This window comes from Pantherophis guttatus, chromosome 4 (genome assembly GCF_059756535.1).
Source record: "Pantherophis guttatus breed Tessera chromosome 4, ASM5975653v1, whole genome shotgun sequence".
NCBI lineage: Eukaryota > Metazoa > Chordata > Lepidosauria > Squamata > Colubridae > Pantherophis > Pantherophis guttatus.
Window position 1 is genome coordinate 28,566,410 of NC_142066.1, and position 17,417 is coordinate 28,583,826.

The following is a 17,417-nucleotide window of genomic DNA, read 5'->3' on the forward strand; positions in this document are numbered from 1 at the left end:
CACACGCACCCCCACAGACGGCCCGGAGTTAGGGTTAGGGTTAGGATTAGGGTTATACTATAACCCAACTATATCCCCTGTCTCAAGATCACTCAACCACTGTCCAGAAACAAAAACCAATCCAGCATGTTTCCCCCCGTGTGGGTAGGGCCATGAATTAGCTGGGTCAGATCCATAACTGTCATGGAAGTCATGAACTCCCGAGCGTGTGAGGGGGTCTGTAAATATTTTCACAGCCCTCTTTTTGACTCGTGGAGTATACAGCTCTTCAATGGAAGGCAGGTTGGTAGTAATTGTTTTTTCTGCAGTTCTAATTATCCTCTGAAGTTTGTGTCTGTCTTGTTGGGTTGCAGAACCAAACCAGACAGTTGTCCCCAACAATCTGAATAATCATTTTACTGACTTTGGAAGGATGGAAGGCTGTCAAATTTGAACCGGTCAGGATCGAACTCCTGACCTGGCAGTGGGCAGAATCAGCCTGTAATACTGCATTCTAACTACTACGCCACCACAGTAAGAAATAACCTTAGACTATGGTACAGATAGTTCTTGATTTACAACCATTAGTTTAGTGACCTTTTGAAATTGTGATGGTGCTGAAAAAAGTAACTTAAAACCAATCTTCACACAACCATTGTAGCATTTCCCCAATCACATGACCAAAACTCAGCAACCAATATGTATTTGCAATGGTTGCAGCATCTTGGGGTCACGTGATTGCTATTTGAAAACTTCCTAGCCAGCTTCTTAGACAAAGTCAATGGGGAAAGCTGGATTTGTTTAATGGCCATGTGATTTCTTTAACAACCATGGTGATTCACTTAACAACTGCGGCAAAAAGGTCATTCAATGTGTGTGATAACGACCATCTTACTTAGTCACGGACATTCCAGTTGTGCTCGTAGGTTGAAGGCTACCTGTATTGCTATGACTTTCATCTGGCTGCACCTATTTGGTTCTGTTCTCCCAACATATTTATGCTCCCACTGAGGTCAATAAGCTACTTACCCAATTATATAGAACAAAGTTTTTCAAACTTAGCAAGTTGAGTTCAATTCTCAAAATGCTGATTCTGGACGTTCACACAACTTAAAGTTGCCATGTTTGAAAAACATTAATATAGAGCAACATAGCGGATCCTGGGACAACCTCAGTTTGGTGATGACATTTTGTTTTGACCAGCATCCCAATCATCTTTGTGATGCATGGAACCCAAAACTTCTTGGTTTTCTCTTTTGTTTAACATTTGAGGTGGGGGAGGGGGAGCGGGAATAAAAACATAAAGTGGCCCGGAAAGGATGGGAGCTTCCTCCACCCTCTTCTAACCTTCTGTTTCATCCCACCTGTTAGGATATGGTTTGAGCCTAACAAGTTATCCAGGCAATATATGTGTTCTGTGACTTTAACATGAATATGTATTGTGTGACTTTAAAGTTTTCCTGCTGATTCATCGTAATGCTGAGTCATGCTGTAATTAGTTGTGAACGTATTTAAGAAAGGTACTGTAACGTATTCAGTTGATGATAAGATACCATTGTGTGAGGAGTGCTATCCATTGTGCTATCATCGTTGGATGGATCTGCTACCATCGTGGTTTGTTACCAGAGTGAGTTTGTTATTCTAACCAACTACTATTTGTGGTAAGAGGGTTTTGTATCACTGGACTGATTTAACTGGCAAAGACTTGGATTGATTTAAAGACTATGAGATTGTTTCTTCACTATAAAGTAATCTTTTGATAAACCAGTTTGCACATCTCTTATTCATTGCTCTCAGCAACGTTTCTCTGTGCTCTACACTCTGCTGGTTGGTAACACAACAACAATATCCTTAACGCCACCATCTCCGGAAGCCTGAAGCTGGAAAAATAGACAAGAGTGACAACACTTTGACAGCTTCTTCAACCTGAGCCTATGTCCAGAGACTTAGGGGAGAGGTTCATGAAGACTTTGACCTGGAATGATCTCTGAAGACTGCTAGTCAAATCAGTGGTGAAATCCATTTTTTTTTACTACCAGTTCTGTGGGCATGGCTTGGTGGGCATGGCAGGGAAAGGATACTGCAAAATCCCCGTTACCTCCCCACTCAAGGGAAGGATACTGCAAAATCTCTATATCCATCCCACTCCAGGGGGAAGGATATTGCAAAATCCCCATTCCCACCCCACTCTGGGGCCAGCCAGAGGTGGTATTTGCCGGTTCTCCAAACTGCTCAAATTATCCGCTACTGGTACTCCAGAACCTGTCAGAACCTGCTGGATTTCACCCCTGAGTCAAATCATCTGCCCAGTTCAGGACCTTCGCAGTATCACATCAAGATTAAGCCTCTCTCCCCTCCCCACAAGTCTGGGTTCAGACCAGGGGTGAAATGCTCCCGGTTCGGACCGGCTCGGGTGAGTAGGTAGCGATGGCGGCAGGCAGTTCGAAGAACCGGTAGCAAAAATTCCTGCCCCCGCCCCCCATGCCCAGCTGAACCACGTGATCATCAGAGCCTTTTTTTTCTTTTAAATGGCTCTGACCAGCCAAGCTCTGACGATCCCAGCTGAGTTCCCTGCTAATCAGGCAACTCAGCTTGGATTGCCAGAGCCATGTAAAAGAAAAAAAACTTTTTTCCTTTTAAATGGCTCTAGCAAAAATCCCTCCCCCTCCCCCCCTCAGCTTGCTTACCTTAGCTGCTGGTCGCAACGCCTTCTGTAATCCCTGCAATCTATTGCATCAGCAAGCAACTGAATCTCCCTGCCTGCAATCAAGCAGGCAGGGAGTTGTGGACTTCAACTCCCAGAATTCCTCAGCCAGCAAAGCAAAGCTGGCTGGGGAATTCTGGGAGTTGAAGTCTACAAGTCTTAAAGTTGCCAAGGTTGGAGATCCCTGTTCTATTGGGTAAGTTTGTTTCCCCTTTGGGAGCTTTAAAAAAAAAAGTTAATTGGGTTTTTTTAGTTGTTCTTTTTTTAGACCTAGCCATTTAAAATTTAGGAAGTTTTAAATTTAGCTGCTTTTATATAAAAATAAAAATAAATTAAAATAAAATAATATTTGTGCATCTTTCTGAGATTTAGTGTGTTTCTGTAGTGTTTCACTCTAACTACACAAACACACAAAATCTCACAAAGCTGTATGTGGAATTTTGTGTGTGTAAAGTGTGAAAGTTGTTTTTGGGGGCTTTTTGTAGCTGTGTGAGGTTCCTGCTTGTTGCAGGGGCCATTTTGGGACTAGCACAGCTTTTATATTGTTGGTGAGCCAGTTGTGTTGTGTTGTGTTTTGTAGGTTAAAAAAGGGCAAAGAAGTGACATTGACTTGGCCACGCCCTGACCAACAAGCCACGCCCTCCCAGTCACCTTACCACCAAGCCAGCCCACTAATTAAGCCACGCCCACAGAACCGGTAGCAAAAATTTTTAGATTTCACCCCTGGTTCAGACAAAATGCTCATCTGTGGTTTGGATGAGTATATCTACTAGAAAACATGATTAAATGGTGTTAAGGCCGAATCTCTCTGCTGTAGCTTAATTAATGTTTCAAATTTTGACACCTCAGTGAGGCCAAACCACAATATGACATCACCTATCGTGAGAACTTAGTCTCTGTCTCTTCCTCATCCTTTTACACATCCATAGTTGGCCACAAAACTCTTCTAATTGCTGCGGGGGGGAAATTTTTCTTTTTGAAAAATTCCTCTAGGAAATGTTAGTAGTCTGCCCATTTCAAGTTCCTTTTTTTTTTTTTTTAATTTGATTTATATGCCACTCTTCTCCGGAGACTCAGGGCGGAGACTCAGGACTACAATGCATTAAGCAATTTTGAAATGAGCCAGCTTTAAAACACTCACCGTTCTTGAACAATTAGTTTAAAGTAATAGGTTTTATATTGCATTTCTCCACAAATACAGATACGACGAACGACCACAATTGAGCCCAAAATTTCTGTTGCTAAGCAAAACAGTTGTTAAGTGAGTTCTGCCCATTTTATGACTTGCCTTGCTACAGTTCTTAAATGAATCACTGCAGTTGTTAAGTTAGTAACAGAGTTGTTAAGTGAATATGGCTTCTCCATGGACTTTGCTTGTCAGCAGGGTCACAAAAATGATCACATGACCCTGCAGCCGTCATAAATATGAACCAGTTACCAAGAATCTGAATTTTGAGCATGTGATCCCAGTGATGCTTCAATGGTTTATGTGTGAAAAACAGTCATAGGTCCTATTTTCCAGTGCTGCTGTAACTTCTAAAGGTCACTAAATGAATGGTTGTAAATTGAGGACTACCTGTAATCTTGATACTTTTAGGAGTCAGAAAGAAAAGAAGGAATCTAGTCACCAATTCTGTCCAGTCTCAAGATCACATAGCAGTGCTCATTAATTAAATCTGCTTTTGTGCTAAACATTTTAGGACAGCTGACAGATTTCTACAGATTCCACAATACTTATCTGACATGAGGAAGGTCCTTCTATCGTGTTTTCCGGGAAATAAATCCTGTTGCCAGCAGATTATCACAAAGCATCCTCCTTGTGTCTTCTGTTTCTAATTGTATCCTGTTCAGTAATGCTACAGAAGGGATGAAATTGCCCTTCCATTAGTCTATTCTTGCCGTTGGTGGAATGGGGTAGTTAATTGCTACTTTTTTGTCATTACTGAAAGAAAACGGAAATCTAATGAGAAATAACTAAAGTAAAGCCCACTCATTCCCCCACTAAGAAAAAAAGAGAAAGTCAGAAGTCCTGTCACCTCTCCAAACAGAAAATACTATATAAGACGCACCTTTTCCCCCCCTAAAAGAGGCTGAAAATTTGGGTGCGTCTTATACCCCGAATATAGCTTTTTCGAAGCTTTTTTTCAGCCCTAATGAGGTGCGAGTGAAGCGATCTTTCCAGCTTTGCCTGCTCCCTCGACTCTCCCCTATGCTTTAAGGAGGGGCTCTCCCTGCTTTGCTCTGACTCTCAGCTGTTCTTTAGAAGCTTTTTTTCAGTCTTAACTAGGTGCTAGCCAAGTGAAGCGATCTGCCCATGCTTTGCCTGCTTTTCTCATTGCTGCTTCCTCTCAGCTGTGTCTTAGAAGCAGTCTTTTATCCCCGAGCAGGATAAATTAATGTGCTGAAGCTGACCAGACTAAGGATGGTAGCTAGATGAATACCTGGTAGGCAGATTTCCCCCCCCCCTATTTTCCTCCCCAAAAACTAAGCCGCGTTTGGTGCGTCTTATACACCCAAAAATACGGTAATTATAAGGGCTTGAATTGCATATTGCAATATCCTAAGACGTTTCATCGCTATTTTGTCAATCCTCTTATATCAAAGGTACTAAACTTCATTTTTAAAAAAAAGATAACATAGGATGGGTGTTTTTTTCTTTAAGAGTAGTATTAAAATGTTGGCTTGTAAAATATTGGAATGTAATTGCAGCAGATAACTGAGCCTATGGAGTGGAAAGAAGGCAGTCTCAAAGTTCTTTCCCCAGAAGTCCTCTGTGTTTTCATATCCTGATCCTGCCTCCTCCTTTGGGTTGGCAGCTTCATATACTTGCTGGCATCATGTCTCCCAAGGAGTATCACACCATGAAAGACAGGGTTCTAATAGCCTCTGCTGTCTTTCTGGCAATTAAATGTTAAAAATGCAAAAAGTGAAATAATGTTAATGATGCAACTACTCCTCACTACAGAGCATAGAGGCTGACGATTAAGTACTTCCCTGGAACACAGATTAATCTCACCAGATATTTAAAAAACTAAACTTTATTTAAAAAGAAAAAAATACATGTAACCCCTATTAACAATCAAATAGTGCTGGTAAAGATAAATTATAAAGCTGATCATATCAGAATGACACAAATGTTGTGTCTTATGAAAGAACATTCAAGAACTTGCTTTTTCAAGAGGCAACTGGATGTTTTTTCTTTGAAGATGTTTTCTTCTTCAGAACTGAAGAAGCTTCTTGGATGAGAAGCTAAATGTCTTCAAAGAAAAACAAGAAAGTCCAGTTGGCTCTTGAAAAAGCACCTTTGAGACAACTATGACTTGGATGACTGAGAATCTCCATAGACATTCTGAAAGAGAATACAATACTTCATGCAGACCATAAGCTGGCAGCGGTCTGCTACACAGAAATGCTTTCTAGCAGGATTCAGAAGAGATGCTAAAAAGTTTCAAATTATTATTATAGATCACAAGTATATTCTGCATAAAAGACCTATTTTCCTGTATTTGCCTGATATACAGTATGCACAAAAGATCAAAGTGTGAGTATTTCCTAAACTTCCACAGAGAAATAAAATCCATGGCATATTAACATAGCACAGTAAAACAAAAAAATCCTACTGCAAATTCCTTGCTATACTTGTTACCTAGTAAATAAAAAATAAAATCCTTTTGAAACCAATGTTTCCTCTGGCTCCTTTTATCTGGACTTCTCTTCAACCTGGAAATATCAAACTATAACCTGAGACTGTTAGAGAACAATAATCTATGCTTGTCGCAGTCTTGGTTCAGTTTCCATCTGAATTCTGCCCTACTTTTCATGTGATCAAAGTTTTTAAATATAGGTGTTTATGTCTCCACTAGAGGGAGAGACTGGGCAATCTAACTTTGTAAATGACCAAAAGCCATATCTTACTCAAGGGAATGTAGAGTGGAAATGCCAGCAGTCTACATGATTATTCTGTCTAAGTTCTGCTGGCTGGCAAGGGAGCTGCAGTTTCATTAGAACAAAACTAATCCTCCATGATCCTGCACTGTAGGGAAATTTAGCTCTGGCCTCGAGCACAAAGTTGGAGAGATAAAACAATTTATCATTTGCAAGAAAGCAGAAGAACTGAGAAGGAGACTCAGAACAGCTCCATGTTGTCCTTCAAAGGAAGCAATGAAGGTTGTTGACATCATTTAAAATGTTATTACTATCTTCTTAAATTGGAATCCTGGAATCCCAGGAGTGTCTGTTTCCTGACCTGACCTACCAAAGCCAACATGCACACTGATGGACAAAATCAGTCTAATATTTAGTTTGTCCTTGGGTTCATATTGGCAATAATGTAATAGAATGTAGTCCACAAAATGACTGCCATATCAGATGTGGTGTTAGGACAGTGGTGAAATCTACTTACCTTCTTTACTGGTTTGGAAGCGCATGCTGGACACCAAGAAGTAATGACACCCGGGTGGGTGGGTGGAGCTTTGCTCCACCATCGCTATCGGATCACCGAACAACCAGCTAAGATTGCTACCGAACCAGGCAATCCGGTCCAATCCTGGAGCATTTCACCCCTGTGTTAAGATCAAGGAACCAACTCTGGTCACAGGAGTGAGGGGCCCTTTTCCAAAGAGCAAAGAGACAGCAAAGCTTGGAATGTTTGGTAAGCAGGAAAAGAGCTAAGATGGACCCTCCCTAGCAATTCACAGAGTCTATCTAATAGCTATGCAGATAGTTGCTTTAATTTGGCAAGGTTTCTGTCAGTAGGTGAACACAATAAAGAAACCACCCAGAAGTAACTCCGTGTATAGTTCTTGGTTCCTTAGGCCCAATACCACATCTAAGATGGCATTCATTGTGAGAGCGCCCATTACTCCAGATGTACTGACTTGCCACTTGGGACTTCTGTGGTTGGAGAGTCCTGGTTCAGTGGTGGGTTTCTACCCAATTCACTAGCGGTGGCAGGAGGCTCCTCCCACCTGCCTGGACATCATCATGGGCGCTCTGTTTATGCACAGAAATGCCACACGCAAGCGAAGCGAGCACACAGGTGCTCTCCCAGTTCTGAACCGGTAGGGAAGGTAAGTGAAAACCACTATCGTCCTGGTTTATAAACTCTCTGGTTGGAGAGGATGAAGTAAGGTTTGCTGCTCAACTCTGGGGTCATCATCTCTTTTGATGAAGAACTCCGGTTAACCTGAAAATAATCTCTACTAGAAAACAAAGAAAAACAAAGAATTCAAATGGTGATGGTGATGGTGATGAGGATGATGATATCCATTCAGGCATGTTCTGATTCTTGGCAATTCCATGGGCCAGGTGGTCTCTCCATATCTTCTGTACTTGCACTATATCTTTGAGTTTTGCTATGCTCTGGCTGCTGTCAACTTTGATGGTGTCCAGCTACTGTGTTTTTTGATAGTCTGATTTCCTTTTACTGCTAATTCTTCCAAACACTTTTCCCCAGTGAATTCCCCCACATGACATGACCAAAGTAAGTGAGACTCGCCATATGATACAATGATATCATTATTGTGTATAATTTTTCTTAACAACCAAGCTTGTATTTCACCAAATGTGCAGAGGATTTGAACATTGACTGAAGCTATGCCTGCCATTTAGTAAAAGCTCACGTTTAGCTTTTTTTGTTTGTCAATTGAGTTTGTTATTTGTAGCACCAATAATACAATGAACAATTATTTCCGAAGAAAGAATAAGCAAATGAGATAGACAATTATCTACCTCCTGAAGCTATAGATATGGATTGCTGGGGTCAGACAATAATTTCTTCACTATGGAATAATGCCAAGTGAACAGATTTTTCTCCTGAATGGGGAACAATGATTCACTTCCCAGAGTTCAAGCAGATCCTTGCAATTTGTCTGATCTCAACTGCTGTACATTTTTCACAGTCATTGCAGAATTGTATCAGCAATCACACTGGATGAGCATGGCAGCCGACCAACCAACCAACAGGGTTTTCTTTTAATCAAAGACCATGTGGAGGAGAAAGGATGGGTGGGAGGTGGGAAGAGGAGGCACAAGGATATTCAGAACATAAGTGTTTTTTTTTAAAGCTGATTGCCAAATGTGGCCAAAAAATAAAATTGACAGAGAAATTTGGGGAAGGAACTAGGGAAGCTGTGTTGGACCTGCTTAATCCTGTTATCCTAATTGCTCTTTTGCAATTTTCGAAACAGAAAAAATAAAATTTAATCAAGCTCTCCAATACCCCATCTGCATATTACAATTTTATAGTGAGGGAAGGCATTTAGTTTGCTCCTGTTTATCCTTTAAGAAAAAAAAAAGCTACATAGTTTTTGGGATGATGACTCATTTGTGGACTAATAGTCTCTAACAATATGAAGATTTTCAATTCCCCATTTCTCATTTCAAGAGTTTAGGACTGTTGCAATATTTTCAGGATCAGACTCAATAAGATCAACAAGAGTTAAAGATTTAACTATATATTCTTTTATTTACATTAGGCATTCTATATTCACTGAATATTCACAGATAGAAGCAAGGGAAATGGTGTAGGTAGCTCCTTATATATACAATGGGTGGAGCTATATGTGGGAGTGGTGAATTATGAATACATTAAGAAGTGAAGAATAAGTTAACCCCTGATACCCTGTCTGTACACTATTTACACATTGGAGAATAAGGCATTTACATCTGACAAATCCCCCTCTAAATGCCGATTCGTTATACAACACCAGTTACATTCAGATTCAGGACAATACAAAACATACAACTTAGAGGTTAAGTATTTATGCTGTTTAGAAGGTAAAGGCTTCGTTAATATATCAGCTAATTGTTCTGAAGTGTCGCAATGCACTGCTTTAATAAATCCATCCTGAGATAATTGTCTTACATGTTTAAATTTTATATCTATATGTCTGGACCTTTGTCCAATGGCATCAGACCTAGATATTTCAATGGCTGCTTTATTGTCTTCATGCATAACAAAAGGCAGAGCAGGTTTTTTCCAGACATCTGAAATTAAATCATTAAACCATACAAGATTATTTGCGGCCTTGGATAAACAAACATATTCCGCTTCTGTTGTTGAAGTAGCCACTAGTTCTTGTTTACCAGTGTACCAGTAAACTGGACAGTCATTTAAGAGAAATACATAACCAGATGTGCTTTTTCTGCATGAGGTGTCTCCAGCCCAATCTGCATCTGCATAACACGTAAGCTTTGGTTCTTTAATATCATTAGGTTCTAACATTAAACAAAAGTCTAGTGTGCTTTTTAAATATCTTAAAATTCTTTTAACAGCTTCCCAGTGGTACATCGTTGGTTTGCTGACATGCCTGGATAATAAATTGAGTGGTAAAGCGATGTCCGGTCTAGTCCAATTAGATATGTAAAGGAGTGAACCTATGATTGATCTATAGAATGTATTGTCCTTGAACTCGGGAGAAGATTCATCAGAATTCCTTAGAAAGTCAGTTTGCATAGGGGTATCACAAGGTTTGGCATTGTTTAAGTTGCATTTATTTAAAAGATCTATGATCTTATCTCTCTGGGTAAGTTTGAATCCCCTTTTTGTTTTATTAATTTGGACACCAAGGTATTTGTTTACCTTGCCTAAAGATTTCAATGAGAAGTGTTCATTTAGTTTAGTTACAAAAGTTTCTCTTCTTTCTTTATGTTTTCCTATGTATAAAATGTCATCCACATAAATCAATACAAATTCAATATAATCATCACCCCTCTTGATAAAGAAACAATTATCAGCAGTGGTAGCGTTGAAGTCCATGGTCTTAAGTACTTTTACTAAACAATCATACCACCGTTTACCAGATTGTTTTAGCCCGTATAAACTCTTGTTTAACAACCAAGTCTCATTTCTGTTTGTGTATGGACTATGAGGTGCTCTCACGTATATTTCTTTATCTAATTTTGCGTGTAGGTACGCAGTCTGTATGTCATATTGGAATACATCTAGATTGAGTGCTGAAGCTACCACTAGAGCTGTTTTGACACTCTCTGTTCTTACAGTGGGGGAATACGTGTCAGTATAGTCCTCTGGATATTTCTGTGCATAACCCTGTGCAACCAATCTAGCTTTGTATAGAGTATTTCCTCCCTCTAAATTCTTAATTTTATATATCCATCTGGTACCAATAATTGTCTTATCTTTAGGCGCAGATGTAGGTGTAAATACATTTAGTCCTTGTAAACTTTCCATCTCTTTCTTCATTGCTAATTCCCATTTTTCTTTTTCTTCGTGAGGAAGTTTTAACACTTCCTCGTATGTATTGGGTGTTGTTAGTTCACCATTCATGTGCATTACATAATCCTTGTATTTATTTGGCATTTGATTTCTGGTGTTTCTAATGATTTTCTCGGGTTTACTATCGTTATCATGCAAATATCTTGCTTCCTTTTTTGTTAGTGTATCTGTCTTTATTTTGAGTTGGCTATTTGTCCAAGTTTTGGTTTTGTTTTTATATTTGTTGATATTTTGTTTTTCTATAGTCCCTTTCTCATGAGATTTTGTATCTTCATGTTTATTTGGGAATATCTCATTAAGATGTAATTTAGACCAGTTAGCTTGTTCATGGAACACAGCTGTTCTGGAGACTATAAATTTGTTGTTACTATCAATGAATCTGTATCCTTTAGTGCCAGTCTCATATCCCATAAATCTGAGTCTCCTGGACACATTTTCTCCCTTTCTTCTTAATTGTTTAGGTATGTGTACGTCTGCTGTGACTCCAAATATATGCATGTGTGCTAATTTTGGTTTTCTATTATACATCACTTCATATGGTGTCTTATTTATAATGCTGGACCATGTTCTATTTTGTGTGTAATTTGAATAATGTAAGGCTTCTGACCAGAATTGTTTGCTTAAGCCAGCATCTTCCAATGTGCATCTAATCATGGTTTGTAATGTGGAATTTTTTCTCTCTGCAATCCCGTTTTGGAACGGAGAAAATGGACTAGATGTGTAATGTAACATTCCTTTGTCTTTTAACCATTGTGAGAATTCTTTAGACATGAATTCGCACCCTCTGTCTGTCATAATTTGTTTTATTTTGATGTTGTGTTGTGTTTCTATGCGTTTGTAAAATTCTTTAAATTTTTGAAATGTTTCATCTTTGTGTTTTAGTGTGTAAACAAATCCATAGCGGCTATAATCGTCCACTATTGTCAGGAAGTAACGTTTCCTATAAGTGATTGATGGAGTTAATGGACCAACTAAGTCCATATGTACTAAATCAAAAATTTTGTTAGTTGATCTGGTAGATTTTCTTGGCCTGGGACTAGTTTTTAGTTTTGTAGATTTACATACTGAGCATTCCAGATAATTTTCACAATTCTTTATTTTAACACCTTCTGCGTGTTCAGTCATTTTTTGCACTACAGGAAAACTGGCATGTCCTAACTTCCTATGCAATATGTGAGCACACTCATCATGAATTGGTTTACCTATCTTTGGCTTCTTATCGTTGTGTGCATCTGTGTGATCATGAGATATTTTACATTCATCATTGTCACTGTTGCTAACATTCTCATCATCTATTTCAATACAATCTTCCATATTTGAATCAATGTTATGTAACCATTTTTCTTTTGTTATTAGGTAAGGTAGTCCTCCTTTAGTCACCACAGTGCCTACATTTATTTTATTCTTTTCCAAAGTTGCCTTTCCTTTTGAAAAGACAATGTTAATGTCAGAATCTCTGCTTAGTTTTATGGCACTTAATATGTTATGAGGTATTTCAGGTATTAGTAATACCCCCTCTATTTTTCCTAAACCAGGCAAGGTTACATTTCCTCTACCTAATACTTGAACCTTTTCTTGGTTAGCAACCTTAATTACAAATTTATCTTCTGCAAATGAAGACAATATACTTTTGTTATTAGTGGTGTGATTAGTTGCTCCAGAATCAATGAGCCAATTATTGTTCTCACTTTGTTGTGTGTTAGTGTTGTCTTGTTTATTTAATCCATTCAGTGAACCAGACTTTCTATCCTTTGAATTGTCTCTGCCCCCTCTATTCTCTCTGTGATTTGGTGGGCTCCTATATCTATGCCTTTCTATGGAAGGCTGTCTATAATCGTATTTGTTTCTGTATTCTGATCTATATCTTTCTTTTAAGAATTTTGGGCAATCTCTTCTATTGTGTTCCCTGGATCCACAATTATGACATTTAAATGTTCCACTATATTTTTCTTGGAAAGCTACTTTCCTATATGGTTTATGTTCTGTGTGATTGTTAGAACGATTCCTTCTAGAATTATCTTCTGTTATCAATTTGTTAGATAGACTTTCTATGGATAAATACCCTAGATTGATTGTGTCTAAATGTGACATAAAATTGTCCCATGATGGGTCAAGTGAGTTGATAATGACACTTTTCATTGTTTGGTCTGAAATCACTTCCCCCCTCAAATGCAGTTCAGCTCTTATTTTGTTCAAAGATATTAAATGTTCACTTATGGAAACCCCTGGTTTTATCCTAGATGAAAAGAAGTCTTTAGATATCCTTGTGGTGGTGGCTACACTGTCACTGTGAAACAAATTAAACATGCATTGAATAATTTCTGAAACAGTCAAATTTGGCTTAATGCTGTGATACATTGCAGGAGACACACTAGATATTATTAAGAAAAAAGCTCTATGGTGTAAGCAATCTATTTTTAGTGTCCAAGGTCTTTTTGGGGGACTAGTGATAAAAAACAGTAAGTTTTCCTTCATAAAGACAACCTGGAGCTGTTGATACCATTCTTGTAAATTAATGCCATCAACCCTTAGTTTTGGGAAGTCACTGGGTAAATTTCCGACATTATTGGGTCCATTACTTACAACCTGAGGTAGTCCGTGGTCTCGTAAATGCAGAAAATTGCAAAACGGCATGGGGATGCTCGCTACGAGTCTGCATGATCTTCTCTCCTGTTCATGTCTTCCCGGATCGTCAGCGTAGTTTCGCGCATGCGCGTTGTCCATTTCTTCTTCGGCGTCGTCGTGGAAGGTTCTCCTCATTGCGGCCCGCTCGCTCTGCTCCTCTTCAGATGAGTCGGTCTCTGGTTCGACTTTGGGGGTTCTGGCGACGGTGGCTGTTCTTCCTCTTCTATTGAAAGCGTTGGTGCTTACTTCGGTCTGCGGCGTAGGGCGGTATCGGCAGGGCTCTCTGGGTTCCGGCGTCAGCGTTCTAGTAGTCAGGATGGGAGCGGGCAGGTCTTGAGGCATTGGCTTGCTCGTTCGCTTTTTTAGTGTCTTTTTAGTAATTTTCAGTTTTGGCCCAAATGCAGCAAAGAGCGTTTTCATCGCTGATTTTATTTGGTGTTTTGTTGGATCTTCCTCGCTTTCTGGTTCTGATTCTTCTGAGGTGTTTGAATCTTCCTTTTCGTTTTCGTTGTCCGATAATATTTTTCGCGCCAGAAATTTTGAATTGAGATTGCTGATTGGCTCTTCTTCGTTCATCTTGGAGGCCGGTTGAAACCAAGATGGCCGCCATTCAAATTTTTGCGCGGGATCATCGTTTTTCTTCTTTGTAATGATTTTCTCCGCAGTCATATTACTCACTATTTTTGGATCTTTGGGTTTTTCATTGGTGATGTTTTTCTCTCTCGCTGCTCCGCTGTTCTTTAGCATATCTTGGAGGTTCGCGATGAGGCTTTCATCATTCTTCTGGCTTTTTAATAGTTTTAATATCTCTGACCTGAGTTCGTTATTTTCTATTTCGATTTCCTCCTGGTCATCAATTATTTCTTCGTCTTCAGTGGTGTATTCTTCGGATTCTCTCGAAATTGCATTCGTGGATTCGTTGATTATTTCTTGTTCCGTTTCCATTTCTTTGCTGTAGGCCCTGGTGTTGGGCCTATCTTTCTTAGACATTTTAAAGCTTTTTATTGAGTCAATTAACCATCCTCTGCTACCAGATTGTTGCAATATTTTCAGGATCAGACTCAATAAGATCAACAAGAGTTAAAGATTTAACTATATATTCTTTTATTTACATTAGGCATTCTATATTCACTGAATATTCACAGATAGAAGCAAGGGAAATGGTGTAGGTAGCTCCTTATATATACAATGGGTGGAGCTATATGTGGGAGTGGTGAATTATGAATACATTAAGAAGTGAAGAATAAGTTAACCCCTGATACCCTGTCTGTACACTATTTACACATTGGAGAATAAGGCATTTACATCTGACAAGGACTTTAGGAAAGAGTATTTTCTCAACAAAACAATTCAGACCAGTATTCTCAATGTTGGCAACTTTAAAATGTCTGGACTTCAACTTCCAGAATTCCCCAGCAAGCATGCCAACTAGAGAATTTAGGGTGTTGAAATCCAGATATTTACTTAAAGTATTAAGGTTGAGAAACACTGGTTCAGCCATTAGTTTCAGATTCTGCCTTTCCTATAAGCAGTCATGTCAACTCACAAAGGAAAGTCACCTCAAAAATTGGATATTTCCATATCCATTCAGGGATGGTAGCTGGCAGTGGTGGGATTCAAATAATTTAACAACCGGTTCTCTGCCCTAATGACCAGCTGGGTAGGTGTGGCTCAGTGGTCATGTGACTCTGTGGGTGTGGCCAATTCAACATCACTCACGTCTATGGGTGAAGCACATTAGTTGTTACAATGTAATAAGGGTTAACCAGAGAGGCAGTTTCTGTAAGCAGGGCAATAAAGATTAGGCTAGAAACAACACCAGAATGTTTCCTTCCTGCCTTCCTTACAGGATTAGCCCTGTAAAGTGGAAAAAAACCAAAATAAGACTTCTTTTAACAACCGGTTCTCCCGAATAGGTGCGAACTGGCTGAATCCCACCATTGATAACTGGCCTTTAGAATCACTTATCCCTGGTAGAGAATAATCTGGGACCCTGGGTCACCCAAGGTCTACTTCCAACATTACTGATTATCTTCAATTTACAATCTCAACTGGGACCAGAATCCCCGTTGCTAAACAATGCAATTGTTAAGTGAATTGCATCCAATTTTATAACCATTTTTTTTTGTCATGGTTATTATGCTGTTGTTAAGTGAATCATGCTGTTAAGTGACTCTGGCTTCCCCCATGGACTTTGCTTGTTGGAAGCCAGCTGGGAAGATCATAAATGGTGACCATAGAATTCCAGGACACTGTCATAAAAAAATGCCGGTTTCTAAGTTTTGATCACATGACTGTGGGGACGCTGGGACAATCTTAATAAGCACAAGGACCGCTCATAAGTCACTTTTTCAATGCCATTGTAATTTTGAACAATCGTTAAACCAATGGTTGCACATTGAAAACTACCTGCACACACGATCCTACACCCAAATGCAATGAAATTAGTTGAGAGAATGAGATAAATTAATGAATGACATTACAGGTAGTCGTTGACTTACGACCACAATTGAGCCCAAAATTTCTGTTGCTAAGCGAGACAGTTGCTAAGAGAATTTTGGCCCACGTTACCACCTTTCTTGCCACAGTGGTTACCTGAATCACTGCAGTGAATCTGGCTTCCCCGTTGATTTTGCTTGTCAGAAGGTTGCAACCGGGAATCGCATGACGCTGGGACATGGCAACCGTCATAAATAGAAGTCAGTTGCCAAGCATCTGACCACTTTTGATCACATGACCACAGGGATGCTGAAATAGTTGTAAGTCACTTTTTCTCAGTGCCGTTGTAACCTCGAATGGTCACTAAATGAACTGTTGTAAATCAAGGACTACAAGCAATAGCCGAGAGGTACTTTGGAGAAGTTACACCTGCTTTTCATCTGGCAATCATATAGTCCTCTGTTCTCTGAAGGAAGGAGCGCCTTTTCCCATGTGGTTTTGAAATTTTTGGAAGTTGCAGCTTCCCTTTTACCTCGAGGGGGTACAGGAGTGCTCAACATCACAGTTGTGAAAGAAATATCTACTGACATTCTGCACCCACAAAGAGAAGCTTGCTTAGAAAACACAACCTGACATAGAAATCCTGTATCAGATTTCCTTTGCCCTTGGCATCCCCCAGAGTTAAGATGGAAGAACAGGGGTAGCCCCCTCCCTCCCATCTTTTAAAAAAAAGAGGTCAAGCACTCCAGCCTGGGTTTACCTCCCGCCCCCACCCCCACCCCCGCCCCCACTTCAGCCTTGCTTGCTTTGTGGTTTGTCTCATTAATTACAATTCTCCGCAGGCTACATTATTTGCTCACAAGGGAGGGTGATGCCTCTAATTTTCCTTGGCCGCCAGGCTCCCAACAGGTGCTCTGCAATTTCGGACAAGCCCTGGACTTCCTGGATCGGTGCATTGCACGGACTGCGGAGTGCCTGGTTACAGGCACAAAGGAAGGTGTAGCTGAAGGAGTTTCCTCCAACACACCAAACTTTAATTGGGGAGGACAGAGAAACCGAGAGACCCAAACCTTCCAATCCAGCCTCTGGATTCATCAGTTTGCCTCTCGTTTGAAACAACAGGTGAACAAACGAAAGAGGATCCATACCCGGAACTCTTCAGGAGGAAGGTATGTTTGCAAAAGTACAAGTGGAGTGTAAGCCCTGCAGCGCAAAGGGGAAGAGCAGGTCTCCCAAGCTTCCTTTTGAGCCAAAGAAATGATTTCAAAGGTAGGGCTTCGGAGTCAGGAAGGGTTTTCCGAGGTGCTGCTAGGCTTCCTGAACTGGGGGAGATGAAAGAAGCAGCATCCAGCAGGGCTTGCGAAGATGAATAAGAAGGAGGCAGCAGAGATGGTGAGAAGCTGACCGTTCTTACCTGTCTCCCCCACCCCCACT

At 40.0% G+C, this 17,417-nt stretch overlaps 1 protein-coding gene across 1 annotated transcript in view; it reads left to right on the top strand.

The window, feature by feature from the left end:
- The first annotated feature begins 16,986 nt into the window (after positions 1–16,986).
- SACK1E (scaffolding CK1 anchoring protein E) overlaps positions 16,987–17,417 on the top strand; it is a 38,487-nt gene continuing 38,056 nt past the window's right edge. The window contains exon 1 of the mRNA XM_034419496.3: positions 16,987–17,375. The gene's annotated coding sequence lies outside the window, so the exon portion shown is untranslated. The remainder of the gene's footprint in view (positions 17,376–17,417) is intronic.